This window comes from Mesoplodon bidens (assembly GCF_964165515.1).
Source record: "Mesoplodon bidens genome assembly, chromosome: 4".
Taxonomy (NCBI): domain Eukaryota; kingdom Metazoa; phylum Chordata; class Mammalia; order Artiodactyla; family Ziphiidae; genus Mesoplodon; species Mesoplodon bidens.
Window position 1 is genome coordinate 16340665 of NC_138160.1, and position 6328 is coordinate 16346992.

The 6328-nt window shown below is 37.3% G+C and overlaps 1 pseudogene across 1 annotated transcript; it reads left to right on the plus strand.

Annotated features, from left to right (window-relative positions):
* Window positions 1–976: 976 nt before the first annotated feature.
* Window positions 977–2258, plus strand: LOC308616025 (alpha/beta hydrolase domain-containing protein 17A-like; annotated as a pseudogene). The gene has a single exon. The product of its transcript is annotated as an alpha/beta hydrolase domain-containing protein 17A-like (transcript).
* Window positions 2259–6328: the final 4070 nt, after the last annotated feature.

Consider the following 6328-nt stretch of genomic DNA (forward strand, 5'->3'; position numbering starts at 1 on the left):
TTCTGTTTCTTATAAATGTAAAAGAATTAAACTATATTTATACATATATGTAAGTTATTCAGTGTATTACTTGAAGTAATTAAAAATGTCTCTGCCCTCAAGAAAGTGTGTGAAAGTTAATTAATTATTAGAGGATTGAGAGGGTACATTTTAAATGAAAATTGTTCTTATATATTCACATATATGATGTATAGTTTATATTTACATGATATACTCAATTCCTGTGCCTATGTGTTGATAACAAATGAAAAGTGTGCACATAGGTAGTATAAACAGGCTTGACTGAAATGGATATTGAATCAAACGCCTGGGGCTCATGAAAACCATGCTTCAACACACTCCTCTTGGCTTTTAAAAGAGTTAGATAATCATTAAATTTCCCACATAAACTTCAAACAATGCTATACAACATGGTTTTCAAAATTTAGTTTCAGATGACATTTGACGAATGGTACTTGTCAGTCTCTCCTGGTTACAAGTAAAATACCAAGGGGGGTGTGCTTAAACATATAACAAAAGCTCACCACCTGAAAACTAAGTGCAATAGTTGATATCTTAAAATTTCAGAGGGAATTCCCCATAACAGTAAATCCTGTAAAAGTAAAGAAGTGCATTGATGAAGCAGAAGTAATACACAGATCAAATGAGTGGACAGGCAGTAGATGAAGAGTGATAAAGCTACTTTGAATTTTGGAAAACACAGTCTCCACAAATAACAGGAGGTGAGCCGGAGAAAGGAATAGCCGTAGCATCAGTGCCTGGTGGAATTTAGACTTTTTCATCATTGTCGGCTCTTCTAATTGTCAGAGAACTATGTCATGGGAGGAACAGGAGAACGAAGGGAATTCAGTCTAGTAGAGCATTATGAGTTGTGCAGCCGTGTGTCTAAGAAGAGAAGCAGTCGATGCCCTGTGCTCAGAGAATAGCTCCAGAAACAAGCTGTGTGCCTCTGGGTCTCAGAAAGTTGGTGCCTGCCATGAACGGCCTGTTGGTGACCGAGCTCTGCTGCCTCTTCTGCTGCCTGCCCTGCCCCGACCACATCACCGCCAAGCTTGCCTTCCTGCCTCCAGGGCCCACCTACTCGCTGGTGCCTGAGCCCGAGCCCGGGCTCGGTGGGCCAGGGCCGCCCCCTCGGGAACCTGCGGGCCTCGGCCAGCACCCCCTGGGGCGCTAGAAGCTCCACTTGCTGGAGTGCACCAACTTCTGGTACAGCCAGCGCGAGCTGGACACCATCGAGATCTTGGCGACCAAGAGCAGCCGGGGCAACCGCGTCTCCTGGGGGTACATGCACTGCGTGCCCAGCGCTGGGTACATGGCTCTTGCAGGGCAACGCGGTGGACCTGGGCCAGATGAGCAGTTTCTGCATCGGCCTGGGCACGCGCATCAACTGCAACATCTCCTCCACTACTCCGGCTACGGCGTGAGCTTGGGCAAGCCCTCAGAGAAGAACCTCTACGCTGACAGTGGCCTGGCAGGCTCTGAGCATCAGGTACAGCATCAGCCCAGACAGCGCTGTCCTCTACGGGCAGAGAATCAGCAGCACGGTGGCCACCGTGGACCTGGCCTCGTGCTCCCAGTGCACCATGGTGGTGCTGCAGTTCCTGCTCACCTCGGGCATGCGCATTGCCTTCCATGAAACCAAGAAGACCTGCTGCTGTGACGTGTTCCCCAACACCTAGAAGGTGTCCCAAGATGCTCTGCGTCTTTACTCCTGTCCTGCCCCTAGGTTCTTCACAACCTTTTTGTTTTTGTTTTTGTTTTTGTTTTTTAGATTCCATATATATGTGTTAGCATAAGGTATTTGTTTTTCTCTTTCCGACTTACTTCACTCTGTATGACAGGCTCTAGGTCCATCCACCTCACTACAGATAACTCAATTTCGTCTCTTTCTTTTTTTTTTTTTTAAATGTTAGGGGTAGGAGTTAATTAATTAATTAATTAATTATTGCTGTGTTGGGTCTTCATTCCTGTGTGAGGGCTTTCTCTAGTTGTGGCAAGTGGGGGTCACTCTTCATCACAGTGTGCGGCCTCTCACTATTGTGGCCTCTCTTGTTGAGTAGCACAGGCTTCAGATGCGCAGGCTCAGTAGTTGTGGCTCATGGGCCTAGTTGCTCTGTGGCATGTGGTATCCTCCCATACCAGGGCTCGAACCCGTGTCCCCTGCATTAGCAGGCAGATTCTCAATCACTGCACCACAAGGAAAGCCCAATTTTGTTTCTTTTTATGGCTGAGTAATATTCCATTGTATATATGTACCACATCTTCTTTATCTATTCATCTGTCGATGGACACTTGGGTAGCTTCCATGTGCCAGCTATTGTAAATAGAGCTACAATGAACACTGTGGTACATGACTCTTTTTGAATTATGGTGTTCTCAGGGTATATGCCCAAGAATGGGATTGCTGGGTCATATGGTAGCTCTATTTTTAGTTTTTTAAGGAACCTCCATACTGTTCTCCATAGTGGCTGAATTAATTTATATTCCCACCAACAGTGCAAGAGGGTTCCCTTTTCTCCATACCCTCTCCAGCATTTATTGTTTGTAGATTTTTTGGTGATGGCCATTCTGACTGGTGTGAGGTGATACCTCACTGTGGTTTTGATTTGCATTTCTCTAATGATTAGTGTTGTTGAGCATCCTTCAAGTGTTTGTTGCCCATCTGTATATCTTCTTTGGAGAAATGTCTATTTAGGTCTTCTGCCCATTGTTGGATTGGGTTGTTTGATTTTTTGATATTGAGTTTCATGAGCTAAACAGCTATCCTTTGAGAAGCCCACATAGGAAGAAGTGTCCTCAGGAGAGAAACGGGTTTCTATTAGAGAAAGAACATAAAAGGGATGCCCAGAGAAAATACTATGGAGACCATTCTGAAAGGACGTATAGTGGAAACAGTTCAGGAATTTGAGACTCAATATTTGTTTCTCATTTCCCTTCTAGCACTCATTTTGAAATAACAACATCACAAATGGAAAGCTGATATACACAGGAAGGAACACGTGTTTAGATTACTCATCTCCTATATGCAATGAAAAGTACTTATTAATTAGTGTTGGGGCATGCTGACACTCATTGTGGTTGATATGATTAGAAAGGAAAAAATCAAAGAGATGTAAAATTTCTCTAATGAAAAAGTTTATCTGAATCGGGAGTTAAAATCATATAGTCATCTCAATATAAATGAATAATCTTTATAGCAGGGTTTATCCATATACATTTTGATAGGAGTATAAAGCTCCCAATACATCAGAAATTTAGTGTTTGAAGCTGATTAATTAGCAATTAAAATTTTAAAGTAAATTAAAACTCTGTAATTGAAAACTATACATTTTTAACTTAAAAAGACAAAGTAATGTTCATCGTGAAGCAGTTTGACGAGTTCAAGTCCAGAGGACTGTGGGGATTCATTTCATGTAATGGATATTTTATAGACAGTTTTATTTTCTTTCAATGGCTTTATGGGAGATATTTCATTTTTCATTTCCCTTCATGTCAGTTAGAAAGTCATTAAATGAATATGTAATGATTCCTGATTAATATTTTAAGGCTCTAAATATTTTATCAATTCTTTCAAAGCTATAAAACAACTTCTAATTATGTTAACATATACAGGAAGGGGGAAAGGTGGTAGAACACGGAAAACAATATTCAATAAATTTCAGGCCTATACTTTTAAATTACAATCATAAATTACTTAAATAATATCACATTTATGCTAAAAAATAACAATCAGCCGTACAATATTACCAAAGAATCACTGTGAGATAAATGTTAGCCTATGTCTCTATTAACATTATAAAAACATCCGATGATCTTCTTGATATAGTAACAAATCCTGATGTTACTTTGGCTCACATACTGTTCGATACACAGAAGTCATTTTCTGTATATTTATCGTTAAATGAAATATCTGTGAAATGTGTAATAAACAGTAACTGAAATAATTATTTTGATTTAAACACATCTTGATTAATTAGCATTTACTAATAATTATTAATCTTATGTATCATAAAATATTATTTAAGCTGCATATTTGAGCTGTTATTTAAAGTGTAATGACATACAAAATATTAATGTAACCATGAATCAGTGTAGCCTAATGGTTAAGATCATGTACACTGTGCAATCTGTCAATTTTCAAATGGTATTTTTATGAATTCCAACGTTAAAACAGGGGCAAGTTAAAACTTCTTGTGCCATAGTTTCCTATCTATAATATGGTAATAAGAGAACTTACCTGATAGAACTGTTGGGAGGATGAAATGATTAATTCAAAAACATAAATAAATTCTCAGCTCACATAAACGTTCACTACTTTTGTTGCAGAGGATCTGTTACCTCTGGGCTTTGGGCCTGATGAGATGGACAGAACAGCAGAGGCGGGTGGAGGTAGGTGAGGCAATAATTAGTAATATCTGAGTTCTTCCAGTGCCTGAAGTAAGCTGGAGGGTGAGACAAGATCAATTTAATCTTGATCCTCTATTTCTAAACCCATTTGTACCCAGAACTGTGGTCACAAAGTCTGATTACAATTTCTGGATAGCAGCTTGTAATTTTAGCACAAGATTCATGTTGTGGTTTCTATAAGAAAATTAAACAGTTAAAACATGCTAATTATGCATTAACAAAATGCTCTTATTTTTTGGTAGAGAATGTTAAAAAGATTATTCAGCAAACTTTTATTAATTAAAAGAAATATTATTAATGGTAGGATTCTTAATTTATTTTACAGCATTTATGTCAACTACATTATAAATAAAGCATGAATATATGTTTATTTTAGTTTAGCATGATAATTTAAGCTCTGTTATGTAAATGTTTTTCTCAGAGGAACAAATATAATAAAATGCGAATTATGGACAGTTAAAACAGATGATACATGCTTTTTATTCTTTATTAATTTGATATATTTCCAGTAAATTACTGTATTAAAATAAATTTCAAAATATTATTAGTAATTTATGCATAAATGTGAAGACTATATTCTGAAAATAAATTTATTATTTTATAGTTAGTTCTTATATTTATTCTTGCTTTATTGCTTTATAAAGGTAAACAAAAAAACAAAAAAGGGAATATTCTTTCTAAGTGTTAAGAGCAAATAAAAACAGATTTTTCATTTAGAGATACAATTTTCAGAATTAACTTCAACACTACTAAATCAGTGGCATCCAGTTTACAGTATAATGCAAACCACATATTTAATTTAGAATCTTCTAATATCCACTCTAAAAAAACCCATAAAATGAAACCAATTACATTAATTTTGGTAATGTAGTATGTTAAATGTAGTACATCCAAAAATTATCCCTTCCACATGTAACTTATGTTAAAATTATTAATCTAAGATCTGTAGGGTAACAACTGATGTGTCCTAAGACGCTGTGTAGTAAGTAGTGGAAATGTAATGAAAACAAAAAGTATGAGTGCTAGTCTAGTGCCCTTACTAGTATATAATCAAACTACTATTACAGTAATAATCCACTTTCCGTTTTCCTTGACTGCTTCCAGTATAGTCATTTTGTCTCCTTAATGTGGCTTTTTTTTTTTTTTTTTTACGGTATGCGGGCCTCTCACTGTTGTGGCCTCTCCCATTGCAGAGCACAGGCTCCGGATGCGCAAGCCCAGAGGCCATGCTCACGGGCCCAGCTGCTCCATGGCATGTGGGATCTTCCCGGACCGGGGCACGAACCCGTATCCCCTGCATCAGCAGGCGGACTCTCAACCACTGCACCACCAGGGAAGCCCCCTTAATGTGGCTTTAAACTGCCTTGCAACAGATATCCTAACACCTACCACAGTGCTTAAACCTGGTAGCCACTCAAAGCCAGTTGTTCTTTGAACTTCCATAAGATACTGTGTATTTGGAAAAACGAACATGCATAATAAATACATGGATGATTTAAGCTTGATTGTATGTTTATCTAATTTTAAAGAGCAAATATTTATTGGGCTATGAACAGTTATTACTAAGTTATTGTGCTTAGTAATCTGATAAATATACAAATGAATAAAACATAGTTTTAGCCCTCGAGGAATTTGTAATCTACTGATACTCAGTTGTTATATAATAGGGAACAAAAAAATTAGCATTTAGGCTAATAATATTTCCTAAAAATACAAGATTAGAGAGAACTAGCTTAATGTGGATAATGTGAAAATAGTGTTGTCAGATTTAACAAATAACAACACAACATAAATGCCTAGTTAAATTTGAAATTTCAGGTAAACAACAAATATTTTAAGTACCAGAATGTTCCGTGGGCTGTAACATGGACAAGAACTTATTTTTATAACTTCACACTTTATTCAAAATAAAGTGATTTAT